General features: G+C 37.8%; 3 non-coding genes across 3 annotated transcripts; all 3 read left to right on the top strand.

The window, feature by feature from the left end:
• The first annotated feature begins 731 nt into the window (after positions 1-731).
• Mir465d (microRNA 465d) lies at positions 732-789 on the top strand. Its single transcript, NR_106148.1, has one exon. It is a non-coding gene; the product is annotated as a microRNA 465d (primary transcript).
• An 8,630-nt stretch (positions 790-9,419) lies between these two features.
• Mir470 (microRNA 470) lies at positions 9,420-9,494 on the top strand. Its single transcript, NR_030153.1, has one exon. It is a non-coding gene; the product is annotated as a microRNA 470 (primary transcript).
• Positions 9,495-12,940: 3,446 nt separating this feature from the next.
• On the top strand, positions 12,941-13,017 carry Mir871 (microRNA 871). The gene has a single exon (NR_030536.1). It is a non-coding gene; the product is annotated as a microRNA 871 (primary transcript).
• The last annotated feature ends 3,338 nt before the right edge of the window (positions 13,018-16,355 follow it).

The following is a 16,355-nucleotide window of genomic DNA, read 5'->3' as shown; positions in this document are numbered from 1 at the left end:
TAGCTTATTATGGCTGATCAAGACACTGGTATGCGTATAGGAGAACATCCTTAGGAGTCATTTAATTGTACATTTAGAAGAAAAATAGAACATGCGTTTCTTTCCTAGGCCCATGACTTAGATTCTTGACCCCAGGATATGGGTTCCATCTTGTACAGCAGGCCTTAAACCCATTGAGAGATTAATTAGTTACTTGCATTGCATTTGTGCCACTATTTCACCAGTACAGCATGTAGGCAAATCACCATGTAGAGCACATGGTTTGTAGTTGTGTTGATGGTTACATTTATCCTCTGGTATCATTCAGAGTAACTTTCAGTACCATGAATGCTGATTAGTAGAGGTGCTGATTCTACAGGTACCACTCTGACTTCCTTGTTCAATAATATCACCTTATGAAGAGTTTTTGCAATTTACAAAATATTTACAATAGCCTAAGTTGTTTGCTGGAGGAAACCATTTGGCTAATGATCCAACTAGATATAAACAGTTCCTCACTGCATGTTTCGCTTGGTGGTGAAAGGTGTAAAGTGGAGAGCATGGCTTTCCCATTATTATTGACTCTTTTGATTTCTTATATGTGTATATATAATAACAAAACTTCTATAGTAATAGGTTTCTGTATGACCCTTTACTTCGCTTTTTATGGCTATGGTTAGTGGTGAGATAAAACTAACAAGACTGTTTATGAATGTGTGAACATCTCCTTAAAGGCTTTGTATGCAGTGCCCTATTTAGAATGGTACTGATGTGATGAAATAAAAAATTGATCAGGGCCTTTCTGAGTAAGGCTTACCACCTTCTACGTTTAATATGACTTGTAGGTGGATATTCAGATTAGCTGCAGGTACATATAAAGTGCCTTCTGTAATCATAGATGAGCTTGCACATATCCACATTCTCGTTTTTTTCACATTTATTTATTTATTTATTTATTTATTTATTATTTCCTCATGTATTATATCCACACTCTAATGTCCTTCTCCGTACATCGTAGTCCTTCATCTTCACTTCCCCTGTCCACCAGATCTACTTCTCTCCTCCATTTCCCTTCAGAATAGATCAGGCCTTCTTATTTGCTCTATAATAGATAATATTCGTCTAGAAATCCATCCATTTTTTAGGTTTCTTTGGTTTTTTTTGTTTTTTTTTTTAATTTTATTAGATATTTTCTTTATTTACATTTCAAATGATATCCCAAATGTTCCCTATACCCTCCTTGCGCCCTGCTCCCCTACCTACTTACTTCTGATTTTTGACCCTGCCATTCTCCTGTACTGGGGCATATAAAGTTCACAAAAGGGGCCTCTCTTCCCTTTGATGGCCAAGTAGGCCATCTTCTGCTACATATGCAGCTAGAGATATGAGCTCTGGGGGTACTTGGTAGTTCATATTGTTGTTCTACCTATAGGGTTGCAGACCCCTCCAGCTCCTAGGTACTTTCTCTAGCTTCTCCATTGGGTGCCCTGTGTTCCATTTTATAGATGACTGTGAGCATCAACTTCTGTATTTACCATGCAGTAGCATAGCCTCATATGAGACACCTATAACAGGTTCCCTTCATCAAAATCTTTCTGCCATATGCAATAGTGTCTGGGTTTGGTGATTGATTATGGGATGGAACCATGGGTGGGGCAGTGTCTAGAAGGTCCATCCTTTGGTCTTAGCTCCACACTTTGTCTCTGTAACTCCTTGTTTGGGTGTTTTGTTCCCTATTCTAAGGAGAAATGAAGTATCCACCCATTGGTCTTCCTTCTTGAATTTCTTGTGTTTTGCAAATTGTATCTTGGGTAGTCTATGTTTCTGGGCTAATATCCACTTACCAGTGAGTGCATATCTAATTACTACTTTTGTGATTGGGTTACCTCACTAACAATGATATCCTCAAGATACATCCATTTGTCCAACATTTTTATAAATCCATTTTTTAATAGCTAGGTAGTACTCTATTGTGTAAATGTATTGTGAAAGATGTTATTTCCCTTATTTCTTGCTCATCCTGATTATCCTTTGAGTAGAGGAAGTCCACTGAATTATTTGAGTTAATTTTATATCCAGCCACTTTGCTGAAGTTGTTTATCAGGTTCTGGAGTTCTCTGCTGGAATTTTTGTGGCCACTGAAGTATATTATCATATCACCTGCAAATCGTGATAATTTGACTTCTTCCTTTCCAATTTGTATCCCTTTGGCCCCCTTTTTCGTCTAATTGCTCTGGCTAGGACTTCGAATAGTATATTGAATAGGAGCAAACATTAACAATGTCCTGATGTGTGTGTGTGTGTGTGTGTGTGTGTGTGTGTGTGTGTGTGTGTGTGTGAAAGAGAGAGAGAGAGAGATAGAGAATGAGACAGAGACAGTCACTTCTTGACAGAGTAAATCTCCTGAGTTCATTGTTTGCTGTAGCTTTTGCATGATGATGATAGTATAACATTAAGAACTGATGAGATAACTGGGCAGTGGTTTCTCCACACCTTTCATCCCAGCACTTGGGAGGCAGAGGCAGGCAGTTTTCTGAGTTTGAGGCTAGTCTGGTCTACAGAGTGAGTTTCAGGACTGCCAGAGCTATACAGAGAAACCCTGTCTCAAATAAACAATACAAAAAGCAAACAAAACAACAACAACAACAAAAACCTAATGAGATGCTTTCCATTATGCAGTATGAGCTGTTGAGACTTTGGTAAAGTGATTGATTCATAGACTGATTTATATTGTTTTTTCTTCATTTCACCCATGTATTTTGAAAGAGATAAAGTTATTCTTTTGCAGTGGAGAACATATAATAGGTAACCCACGTATTTCATAGGACCCAAGGGAGTGATCAGGGTAAAATTCAATGTAGCTACTGTATCTTCAATTTATAAGCAAATAATTTTTAGAATTTGTATAACAGTGCCATGAAAGGATTAAAATTGCAGGGGATAATAGGAATAGATTGGAGAGTCTGACTTCTTGCAATGCACACCCTGCTACAGTAACTTTTTTATATATGGAAAAAGGAAAGATGCTAAATGTAAATTTTGTTTATATACCCTGAGGATTTATTTTTTTGATTCCAAAAGTACACTGTCAGTGACCTTTACTACAAAATTATAGAAGATGACCTCCCTAGATTCTATATTTACATCATTTGTACCCCTTTTTCCCCATTGATCTTCTGTGACCTCTCTCCCCTCAATGTCATTAAATAGTTTTTAGTTATTATCTCCATCTTCAGTGATTTTCCCTGAGCCTTAGGTATATGGGCTGCATTGTTACTCTACATTTTGAATAGTTGGCAATTTTTTTAATTATCTTCCTCTGCTGTAAAGTAAGATGTTTTCCCAGTGATACTGGGTGTGAAGAGAATTGTTAATTGTAATCCTACAAGTTAGAAAATAGTTTAATGACAACGTTAAGAGATCTCCTAATACAAAAGAAAACATAATACAAAGTTATTTTCATGACTATTTCAATTCTCCACAAAGAAACAGAACACTGAATAGGGTCTACACTGAGAGAAATTCCTGGTAAATGACTGTAGGACACAAGAAGGAATTAGGTCAAAGTGCACAAACCATTTTGATTATAATAATAGCCAATTTTGGCAGGAAGATAAATGCTACATCTTCATCAGTTCCCTATAAAGTATGTGGTGTGCAGTGCTCTAGTCAGACTGATGTCTGGCTCGTAATATGTATGTGTAAGGAATCATTTTGAGTAGATTAAGGCTCACATTGTCCTGCAATTTTTTGCCTTCAAGGTTGTTTGAGTGTATCAGTTCATTTTATTGTATTTAAGATTAACATGCAGAGATTAGATATGTTAATTTGAACAAGGGTATTTTAATATATTTTCTCCCTTATCACACTGCTACCTATGAATTTTTCGTGTCACATGTTCATTTTCTATACTGTTTTCCCTTCTTTATCTATCTTACACTCTCTCCCCTGCAAGCATCCATCTTTGAGAGTGAACATACAGCTTTTGACTTTTTTTTATCTTTCAAATCTGTTACTTTACTTAATCTGTGCCTTCCCATTTTTCTTCATATTTTATTTTAACAGTTTAATAAAATTAGCTTGTTTATAGGTATCACATTTTCACTACATTTTCATTTTGTCTAATATTTACACTGATTTAATTTCTTTGTTTTGGAAAAAGAATTAAACACATGATTATGGTGTAGGTTTTGTCCATCTGTTGTATAACTTTTCTTAGGGATGCATTAACATATGTCTGTTCACTTAGAAGCCAACAATAGACCCAAGAAATGACTGTAACCAAGTCTGTCTTAGCAAACCAGGGAATTCCTTGTAGCACCTACGGAATAGGAATTACTTGCACATTAATGGATAGCTCAGAGGCAACTGTGTGTCATTGAAAGTTTCACCCAAACATGGATTAAAACATATAAGAACATCTTGTCTCTCCTTCTGTAACGTGGAGATAGCTTGAAGAGCAGAAAATTTTCTCTTCTAAATCATCTTTACTACTTAAAATACCTTTTGAAGAGGTCTTCAGAATCTTGTCAGTTTAAGGAATTCCTGAGATTTGCAATTTTGGTTACGGAGTCACAACTGCACTTCCTCTAAGACAGCATATTAAGTACAAGAATATAAAGCAATACAACACATTTACACAAAAAAGTATAGATGAGTGGAAGATAAGGTATACTGTGGTTGACATTTTTCTATCATCTGTGAATAGTGATACTTTGACTTCTTTTCCAATTAGTATTCCCTTGATCTTCTTTAGCTGTCCTATTGTTCTTGCTAGGCCTTCAACAACTATTTTATGGAGGGAGGGACTGAAGAAGAGGGAGAGAGAGGGAGGGCAGGTGATGCAGGAGAGCATGAGCACATACAAGAGCTGGAAGACAGTGATGAAAGGATGGACAATCTAGAGACTGCCATACCCGGGGATCCATCCCATAATCAGCTTCCAAACGCTGACACCATTGCATACACTAGCAAGATTTTGCTGAAAGGACCCTGATATAGCTGTTTCTTGTGAGACTATGCAGGGGCCTAAGCAAACACAGAAGTGGATGCTCACAGTCAGCTATTGGATGGATCACAGGGCCCCCAATGGAGGAGCTAGAGAAAGTACCCAAGGGGCTAAAGGGGTCTGCAACCCTATAGGTGGAACAACAATGTGAACTAACCAGTACCCCCCAGAGCTCGTGTCTCTAGCTGCATATGTATCAGAAGATGGTCTGTCCGGCCATCAGTGGAAAGAGAGGCCCATTGGTCTTGCAAACTTTATATGCCTCAGTACAGGGCAATACGAGGGCCAAGAAGTGGGAGTGGGTGGGGGAGCGTGTGGGGGTCTTTTTGGAATAGCATTGGAAATATAAATGAAATAAATACCTAACTAAAATAAAAAAGTAGTGAATATACTTAGTCCTGGATTTTTATAGTTGCAAGACTTAACTTTTCAAACTTGTGGCCTTTTATAGATATGCTTAGCTTGTTCTTATCTTGATTTAACCTCCTTAAGTCATACTCATCCAGAAACTTCCACATATTTTATCTTTTTTTTTCCAGATAGAATTTATGGTATGTTCTAATAGTTTTCTGAACTCCACTGGCATCTATTCTAATAGCCCCTTTTCACCCCTAGTTTATGAAGGGGAATTTTCTCTATCTTTTTGTCAGTGAAGTTAAAGTTTTACCAATCCTATACTTCACATGAACCAATTTATTTTTTAATTGAGTCTTTTTTCAATTATTAAAATTTTTACATCCCTTCCAGTTTTCTCTCACCATTCTCCTCTAATTTGTTCTTTTACCTTGCTCTGCTCACTGCCATCCACTTCTCAATTTCTGTTCACAAAAGGGTAGGCCTCCTATGGATTTCAACCAAACATGGCGTACCAATTTCCATGAAACTATGCACCTCCCCTCATATTAAAGCTGGAAAAAGCAACCCAGTATGAATAAAAGGGTCACAAAAGATGGCCAAAGAGCCAGAGACACCCCTGCTCCTTCTGTTAAAAGTACCATAAGACCCAAGCATTTGCTTCCTTTTTTTTTCCATTTTTTATTAGGTATTTAGCTCATTTACATTTCCAATGCTATACCAAAAGTCCCCCATACCCACCCACCCCCACTCCCCTACCCACCCACTCCCCCTTTTTGGCCCTGGCGTTCCACTGTACTGGAGCATATAAAGTTTGCGTGTCTAATGGGCCTCTCTTTCCAGTGATGGCCGACTAGGCCATCTTTTGATACATATGCAGCTAGAGTCAAGAGCTCTGGGGTACTGCTTAGTTCATAATGTTGTTGAACCTATAGGGTTGCAGATCCCTTTAGTTCCTTAGGTACTTTCTCTAGCTCCTCCATTGGGAGCCCTGTGATCCATCCATTAGCTGACTGTGAGCATCCACTTCTGTGTTTGCTAGGCCCCGGCATAGTCTCACAAGAAACAGCTATATCTGGGTCCTTTCGATAAAATCTTGCTAGTGTATGCAATGGTGTCAGCATTTGGATGCTGATTATGGGGTGGATCCCTGGATATGGAAGTCTCTAGATGGACCATCCTTTCATCTCAGCTCCAAACTTTGTCTCTGTAACTTCTTCCAAGGGTGTTTTGTTCCCACTTCTAAGGAGGGGCATAGTGTCCACACTTCAGTCTTCATTTTTCTTGAGTTTCATGTGTTTAGGAAATTGTATTTTATATCTTGGGTATCCTAGGTTTTGGTCTAATATCCACTTATCAGTGAGTACATATTGTGTGAGTTCCTTTGTGAATGTGTTACCTCACTCAGGATGATGCCCTCCAGGTCCATCTATTTGGCTAGGAATTTCATAAATTCATTCTTTTTAATAGCTGAGTAGTACTCCATTGTGTAGATATACCACATTTTCTGTATCCATTCCTCTGTTGAGGGGCGTCTGGGTTCTTTCCAGCTTCTGGCTATTATAAATAAGGCTGCTATGAACATAGTGGAGCATGTGTCCTTCTTACCAGTTGGGGCATCTTCTGGATATATGCCCAGGAGTGGTATTGCTGGATCCTCCGGTAGTACTATGTCCAATTTCCTGAGGAACCGCCAGACTAATTTCCAGAGTGGTTGTACCAGCTTGCAATCCTACCAACAATGGAGGAGTGTTCCTCTTTCTCCACATCCATGCCAGCATCTGCTGTCACCTGAATTTTTGATCTTAGCCATTCTGACTGGTGTGAGGTGGAATCTCAGGGTTGTCTTGATTTGCATTTCCCTGATGATTAAGGATGTTGAACATTTTTTCAGGTGCTTCTCTGCCATTCGGTATTCCTCAGGTGAGAATTCTTTGTTCAGTTCTGAGCCCCATTTTTTAATGGGGTTATTTGATTTTCTGAAGTCCACCTTCTTGAGTTCTTTATATATGTTGGATATTAGTCCCCTATCTGATTTAGGATAGGTAAAGATCCTTTCCCAATCTGTTGGTGGTCTTTTTGTCTTATTGACGGTGTCTTTTGCCTTGCAGAAACTTTGGAGTTTCATTAGGTCCCATTTGTCAATTCTCGATCTTACAGCATAAGCCATTGCTGTTCTGTTCAGGAATTTTTACCCTGTGCCCATATCTTCAAGGCTTTTCCCCACTTTCTCCTCTATAAGTTTCAGTGTCTCTGGTTTTATGTGAAGTTCCTTGATCCACTTAGATTTGACCTTAGTCCAAGGAGATAGGTATGGATCGATTAGCATTCTTCTACATGATAACAACCAGTTGTGCCAGCACCAATTGTTGAAAATGCTGTCTTTCTTCCACTGGATGGTTTTAGCTCCCTTGTCGAAGATCAGGTGACCATAGGTGTGTGGGTTCATTTCTGGGTCTTCAATTCTATTCCATTGGTCTACTGGTCTGTCTCTATACCAGTACCATGCAGTTTTTATCACAATTGCTCTGTAGTAAAACGTTGCTTCCTTATAGACAACTGTAATCACCAATCTATGTGTATAGGAGAATATCATTATGCATCATTTCATTGGCTTTTTTAAAAATTTTGTACCAGGCATGTGCCAGGTATGCCATTTCATGTCTCTGACCTATTCAGCCTCTTATTTCTTGACCTCCACGCAGTGACATGGGTAGGCCTCATCTTGTGGCATGGCTCTCAAGGTCAGTTATCGGTTGTCCATTCTCATTATTTCTGTTCTACTTCTACCGTAGCACACGTTATAAGTACAGCAAATTGTATGTTGCATCTTTTGTGACTGGGTTAATGTCTCAGAGATGGCCAGTTTAGAACAATAGCCCCATTGCTTAGGTCACTGCATAGACTCCTGTGAATACTGTTGGACTAGATTTCTAGTTCATCCCTGAGATACTCCAAAATTCAAGTTTCTCTTCTTGTATTCTTTTCTACCTACCACCAAATCCCTCCTGTTCTCATCGCCATGCCTTCATACAGAGCCCCCCCCCCTTTCACCAATAATGTTTATTCTATTTCTCCTTCATAGTGAATTTCTTATGTCCCTTCTTGAACCCTCCTTTTTACTAATCTTCTCTGGGTCTGTGTTTTGTAGCATGGTTATTCTGTCCTTAATGGCTAATATGTACTCATAAGTAAATACATACTATGTGTGTCCTTTTGGTTCTGGGTTACCTCATTTAGGATGATATTTCTAGTTGCATATGTTTTTCTTCAAAATTCATGATGTCCTTGTTCTTAATGGCTGAGTACCACAGTTTCTTTATATTCTCCAATTGAGGAAAATGTAGATTGTTTCCAGCTTAGGCTTATTATGAATAGAGTGGCTATGAACATAGTTGAGGAAGTATCCTTGTAGTAGGGTAGAACATCTTTTGAGTATATGTCTTAGAGTGATGTAGCTAGGTCTTGAGGTAAATGTATTCCCAATTTTCTTCGAAGCTGTCGCCTTCAAAAGTAGTTGTATAAGTTTTCATCCCACCAGCAATTGAGGAGTGTCCTCCTTTTCTATCTTACATCCTTGACAGAATTAGCTCTCACTTGTGTTACTGATCGTAGCCATTCTGACTTTCTTCCAGGGTGGTGGACCAGAATAATCATTGATTCTTTATTGCAGTTTTTGTTTCTATTTTGTCTGTTTTTTACTGACTGATTCTGTGCTTGGCTTGTTCATGTTGTTTTTCCATAGTACTATGATTAATTATTTATGCATTTGAAATCTGTCTGCTTTGGAGGGAGGTTATTTTGTGTATGTGGATGCTCTGTATCCATATATTTATATTTACCAGTTCAGAAGAGGGAATTACATTTCTGGGAACAGGGGTAATAGGTGGTTATGAACCACAATATGCATTGTACCTTGAATGAAATTTACTGTAAAAAATGTGTTGGTTATCCTAAGGTAATTTTAGAATAAATTATGTCCATAGTTATTTTTCATATTCTATTTGGTCTATGATAAAACCTGAACATCATGATGGAAATGGCTGAAATAATGTCTCTATATTGAAGCTGTGGTGTGCAGTGCTCTTCTTGGACTGGCACTGGTGAGTTAAACTAAATACAACCAGTACCTTTCTGAGAAGAGTAAAGCTCATCACATTCTTTTGATGAGGCTCCTGAATCAAGATAGTGGATTATCCATAAGGACCTTGGAGGACACTTTCTAATGTTAGGTAGATTTGAATATCTTCAAATATAGGTTTCAATATGAATAGTTACGGAAACTAACATATTACGGAACCAGAGCAAAAAGAATATTAAGTTCCTTTCTATAGAAGAAAAATGTAAAACAAAGAAAATTGGTTGTTTTTCATAGAACCAACAGGAAGAAATATAACATAAAGGATATTTCCATGGTATTTTTAAATAAATAAGTTAACATTCAAAAATAAAGCTTTGTTTGAAGAATGATGAAATCAGATGGAGCAGATAAACTATACCAGTTCTCTATTGTATGTGTTGTTTGAAGGTGGTTATATTTGTCTTGATGGTATAAAATACATAAAAGTGGAACCTGTTGAATAGAAGGTGGCTTAGTTACTTTTCTATCGCTGAGACAATGCTCCATGCCAAAGGATCCAACTTAATAAAAAACCAAAACAGAACAGAACAAAGCAAACCAACAAAAAACACATTCTTATGGGTGGTGAAAAGTTTGAAGAGGTGAGCACTCAAGACTGTTATGGCAGGGAACAGGATGGTAAACAAGTGGAATGGCAATAGAGTAGTTGCTGAGCATTTACATCCTGATCTTCAGCCACAGAGCTAATTGAGAATTGCATGGCTTTTATTAAAACCTCAAAGTCCACCCCCAGTGACATAACTTCTCCAATAAGGTCTCGCCTATTTTTTCCCAAATAGTTCTTAGCACTGCTCTCATTGTGTTCCCATAACTTTGGGTCTTTATTTTTTTTCCTTGTCTGAGGAGTCATTTAGTAGGAAGTTGTTCAGTTTTCCTGGGTTTGTATGCTTTTTGTTGTTTCCGTCATTAAAGTCCAGATTTAATCCATGGTGATCTGAAATAATACAGTAATCTCAATTTTGTTGTATCTTTTGAAACTTGGTTTTTGTCTAAGGATATGGCCAATTTTCAAAAGGTTCCATGAGGTGCTGAAAAGACAATATATTCTTTTCATTAGAGTAATTTTTAAAATTAATTTATTTATTATAAATACTGTTTTAATTTAATTTTATCATCAAATAGTTTGCTTTCTCCATTCGTAGTGATTCAAAAATTTTGTTGGGCTGGCATCTGTGGTCTCTTAGAAGCTGTAAGACATCTTCTCAGGCCCTGTGGCTGTTATTGTTTCTGTTGAAAAGGCAGGTATAATATTGATAAATTATTCTTCAGATTATACCTGGCCTTTTTGTGGTTGCAGTTTTTTCTTTATTTTGTACATTTAGTGTATTATCTGTTCTAACCTATTTTGTGGGATGAACCAGAATTCAGGAGCAGTTTTGGCAAGTGGAGTTGGGGAAATCAACTCTAGAGATCATCACTGAGTACAGATCTAATGTATTGTGCATTTGCAAGTGTTTTTATACAGCTTTTGGACCAATGGGGTATTGATACAAGCTCTGGAGTAGCCAACTATCCCACTGTTGGGAGGTGCCAGGCTATTAGCATATGAAGGGACCTCCATAAAAAATGGAAAGTAGCTATGGCCCTGTTCGGCCCATTGTGAGGTTTCCCTACTTTCAGTATCCAAATAAACAAAATCAGAATTAAAAAGGGAGACATTAACAAATAAAATTGAATAAATTCAAAGAATCATTAGCTCTTACTTTAAAAGCCTGTTCTACATAAATTTGGAAAATCTTTAACAGATTGTAAGACATTTTAGAAAGATACCTATTTCCAAAGTTCAATCAAGATCAAGTAAACTATTGAAACATCCCTATAACACTTAAGGAAAGGGAAACAGTTATCAAAAGAAAAAAGCCCAGGTGGTTTTAGTGCAGAATTCTACCAGGCTTTTAAAGAAAGAGCTAATGCCAGTACTGCTCAGACTATTGCACAAAATAGAAGCAGAAGGAATACTGCTAACTAAGAAAAAGAATTTCAGGCCGATTTATCTTGTCATATTAATGCAAATATATTCAATAAAATACTAAAAAAAATGCACCAGAGAACTAGGATAGGGCAGGTTCCTAAGAGTCAGTGGGGGTGATCTTAGCTGTGACTCACAGCATTGGGAATATGGAACCTGAAGATGGAACCTGAAGAGGCCATCTGCTGTAGCCAGGCAGGGACACCAATCTACACACAAAACTTTCATTTCAAATGTTATCCTGTCTGCAAGAAATGCAGGGACAGGGATGGAGCAGAGCCTAAGGAAATGGCCAACCAATAACTGGCCAACTAGAGACCTATCCCATGGTTAAGTACCAATCCCTGACACTCTTCATGATACTCTGTTATCTTGCAGACAGAAGTCTAGCATGGCTGTCTTCTGAGAGGCTCTACCCAGCAGTTGACTCAGACAGTCACAGCCAAACAGTAGATGGAACTTGTGGGCTCTTAATGGAAGAACAGAAGTAAAGATCTTGGGACCTGAAGGAGGATAGGAACTCCACAGGAAGACCAAGAGAATTCACTAACCTGGACCCTTGGGGCACTTAGAGACTGAGCTACCAACCAAGGAGCATACACAGGCTGAACCTAGGCCTCTCCGTACATATGAAGCAGATGGGCAGCTTGATCTTCATGTGGGTCCTAACAGCTGGAACTATTGCTAATGCTGTTGCCTGTCTACGAAATCCATTCCCCTAATCGGTTGCCTTCTGTCCTTCATCAAAGAGAGTGTGTCTAGCCTGGCAGAAACTTGGTATACTAGGGTGGGATTTTACCCAACCACCTACCCCCCCCCCCCGCCATCAGGGAAGAAAGGGAGGAAGGATTGGGGTGGCAGTGTTAGGAATGGAAAGTGAATAAATAAAAATAGACATTTGGGGTTTTTTTTTGTTTTTTGTTTGTTTGTTTTATTTTTTATTAGATATTTTCTTTATATACATTTCAAATGCTATCCCGAAAGTTCCCTATACCCTCCCTCCTCCCTGCTCCCCTACCCATCCACTCCTGGTTCTTGGCCCTGGCATTCCCCTGTATTGGGGCATATAAAGTACTACAATGAGATAATACTGTCCTAAAATAATGTGCTATATTAAATCAATAGAAAAAGGAAAAAATAGGCAGACAGAGAGATAAAATATACTTATGATGGCTTTTCTGCTCACAGGAAATATCACAAATCACCTCATTTACTTATTTGGACTATTGAGTATTATATTTAAAGTTTTTTTCAGAGGAAGTAATTTGGTTAAAAGTTCTGATAATTTGTTAAAGACATTCTAATACAATTAGTGGAAAACTAAAAAAGGCTTATTTTCATGACTCAACTCTTGACAGGAAGATAGGATCCATGAGAATCTTTTTTTCTGAAAATTCCAGGTGAAACTGGGTTTGTTGTCTGTGGCTCATAAATAGCTCTAGTAAGATTAAGGCTGGGGCATTGACAAATCTATGTTGTGTGAGTTGTGTGCAGTGCTCTATTCAGATTAGTGCCAGTCATGTGAAATACATATGACTGGCACCATTCTGGATAATGTAATGCTCACTATATTCTTCAAGTGATTTGACCCTGGATGTTCATGGTAGTATATACTTCGAAGAATGTTACATGCCTTCCATAATTTCAGCTTGTCATTTGATTCCTGTAGCATCTATAATTATAGAAAATATTTTCTTTTCTAGAAATCACAACTCAGGAGCACTTACAGTTCATAGAAGATAAAATTGGAGGATACTAAGTACCTTTATACTACAGGTAAAAACATGAAATGAATACAATTTTATATACTTAATTTTGACAATTAGACAAACAAACAAGAGTCCAGAGCATCCAGAGAGAAAAATATAATGTAAAGGAATATATATTTGTTTCCTTGAATGAAGTGTGGTGGTGGAGGTGTGTGATTCTTCTCTAAACACAGTAAGTATGAGGAAGTCTAATTTTTATCACAGCAGATCAGTCATGATTGTGATACATGTTTTGGTCCATTAGAAAATATGTTGATACAAGTTTTTCTTGTTCACTACCTGCCTATTAGGAATTTTCAGAGTGAATTTGGTACATCAATGAATAATTTTTAATGTTATTACCAGTAAGTTAGATTAAAAAATTAAAAAGAGTAGATTCGAAAATGAGGAAGTATAATTAAAATGGTAATAAAGAAAACCGCACATCTTCATTCCAAGTTGACACAGTCATTCACATAGAATGGAACTTAAGGGATCCGTTAAATAGAAGTCAATGGTGAGAGAGAATATCTTGTTATCTCTGAAATTATGAATAAGTCATAAGTTGGTATAGGTTTATGTTTTTTTAGTGCTGTGATGAAAGATGAACAGAAAGGTAGAAATTCCTGGTGTACCAGATCCACATTGTCTTTTGTGTATTTCTTTTCCCACAGTGGGGCTATTCAAATGAACTGCAAGTATACAGTAGCTCTCTGGGTAGAGGAAGGCTTATCTTTACCTCTTTTTAATGGCTTTTGGATGATAATGTAGGTGTAGATGAAATCACCCATGTTGTGTCTTCCTGGATATTTATAATTAGCTTTAGACCCTGTAGATCATTTGCTTATTTTCAAAATGTTTTAATTATCCATTCTTAGCCTCATAATAGTAATTCATAGGCTATATAAAATGAGTTAGTCAGGCCCGACTAAATTATTCATCCTCAGTATATTTTCAATTATATGCCTATAATAATGTTTGTACATTTTCAAGCAAAATGATAAAGAATATTAAAATAGTTTGTATATAAAGAAGAAATAGCAAATAAAAGTTCATATCTTTTTACTGTCATTCATCTAAGGAAATGGCAATTGATATAATCTAATATAATTTAAAGATAAGGTAACTAATAAGTGGGCAATTCTCCTGATGCTTTCAATAGATTACAAGAAGAATCCAATGTGCATTATTACTGGGTGTCATGGAGAAGTCTAGGAAATGACCTACTCATTAAATATGCCCTGGACAGTCGCAAATTGGTGCTGGTAGGATTAAATGAATGTAGCCAGGTACTCTCTGGGTAGAGTCAAGCTTGTATGATTCTCATAAGATCAGGGTTCTGGAAGGGATAGTGTAAGTGGTCTTGAAGCATTTTCCTTAACCTTAGGTTTTCTGATGATACTTGCAAAACCCAGACTTTTTAAATAGGATTTATTTCCTCATGAGCCTTTACAGATCGACATAAAGGAGATTATATTTTTCCTTGTAGTGAAAACAATATCAGGTAAATGTGTTGTAATTAAAAGATATATAGTAACAGATGCAAGGTGAAAGTCTTTATGACTATTGATGCCCAGAATATGTGAAATAAGTGTTACAATGCTTATATGTCATGCTATACTGACTAGATTAAGGCTGAAGAATATGATGGAGTCAGTGCAAATAACACAATGCCATGTGCACTGTCCTCCTCAGAAAAGTACCAAGCAGTTTTTTTTTTTGTGTGTTTTGTTTTGTTTTGTTTTGTTTTTGCCATCCATGTTTTCATGGTGGATAGTTACTTGCTCATACAATAGGGCATAGTATAGTTGATTCTGTATTTCCATGAGTTCATTGTTTGTTGTCATTCATCTTTACCTCAACCATTGTCAAGAAATTCAGGGTGGAATTTTCCTTTAACAGTAGTTACTAAAGGTTAGTAAAAAAGAAAGAACATTAAAATTCAAACAAGTACAAAAATGAAAGTAATAACAAATAGGTTATTTTCAACGTTAGCTATTCTTAGAAAATAAAGACACAGAGGATCTACTGTAAGACAAATTAAGCCCCATATATCTCTAGGATACAGTAATAAATTATGCCAGTGTGTGGGTATCGTGTTTGTTTGGTAACCTGATGGAAATTGAAGTGAATGATGAAAACTTTATTTGTATGGAATTCATATTAAAGTCTTTTCATGTGCAGTGCATTATCTAGACTGGGATTACTCACATGAAATTTCATGGCACCACACTGGGTGGAGGAAAGTTCACAGTATTTCTCTCAAGTGCCTATAAATAATCACCCAGATTTAGGTGAAATAATGTCTTTTTATTTTTCCCCTCCTGCCCCACCCTCCAACTGTTCCACATCCCACACCTCCCTTGCCTTTCTCTAAGAGGATGTCCCCAACCAGTCACCTCACCAGACCTCCCTTCTCCCTGGTGCCCCAAGTCTCTCTATGGTTAGGTGCATCTTTTCTGAGTCCAGACCTGGCAGTCCTCAGCTGTACATGTGTTAGGGGCCTCATATCAGCTGGTGTATTGGCCTGGTTGGTGGCTCAGCGTCTGAGAGATCCCAGGGTTCCAGGTTAGTTGAGACTGCTGGTCTTCCAATAGGGTCACCCTCCTCCTCAGCTTCTTTCCCTAATTCAGCCACAGGAGTCAGTAGCTTCTGCCCATTGGTTGGGTGTAAACATCTGCATGTGACTCTTTCAGCTGCTTGTTGGACATTTTGGAGGGCAGTCATGACAGGACCCACTTTGTAAGCATACAATAACCTCAGTAATAGTGTCAGGCCTTGAGGCTTCCCCTTGAGCTTGGTACAATTTTGGCCAGTCACTGGAGCTCATATTTTCCAAAGGCTCTTCTCTATTTTTGTTCCTACAGTTCTTTCAGACAGGAACAATTGAGTCATAGTTTTTGACTGTAGGATGGCAACCTGATCCCTTGCTTGATTCCCTGTCTTTCTGTTGAAGGTGGACTCTGCAAGTTCCCTCTCCTCACTGTAGGGCATTTCACCTAAGGTGCCCCTCCCTTTGAGTCCTGAGAGTCTCTCACTTTCCAGGTCTCTGGTACATTCTAGAGGGTCCCTCCCATCTACTACTTCCCCTGAAGTTGTCTGTTTCCATTCTTTCTGCTGGACCTCAGGTCTTCAGTCCTGTCTTCCCTCCACCCC

Source organism: Mus musculus, chromosome X, assembly GCF_000001635.26.
Source record: "Mus musculus strain C57BL/6J chromosome X, GRCm38.p6 C57BL/6J".
Classification (NCBI taxonomy): Eukaryota; Metazoa; Chordata; class Mammalia; order Rodentia; family Muridae; genus Mus; species Mus musculus.
Note: the sequence above shows the minus strand (reverse complement) of the source record. Positions and strands in the feature narration are given on the sequence as shown.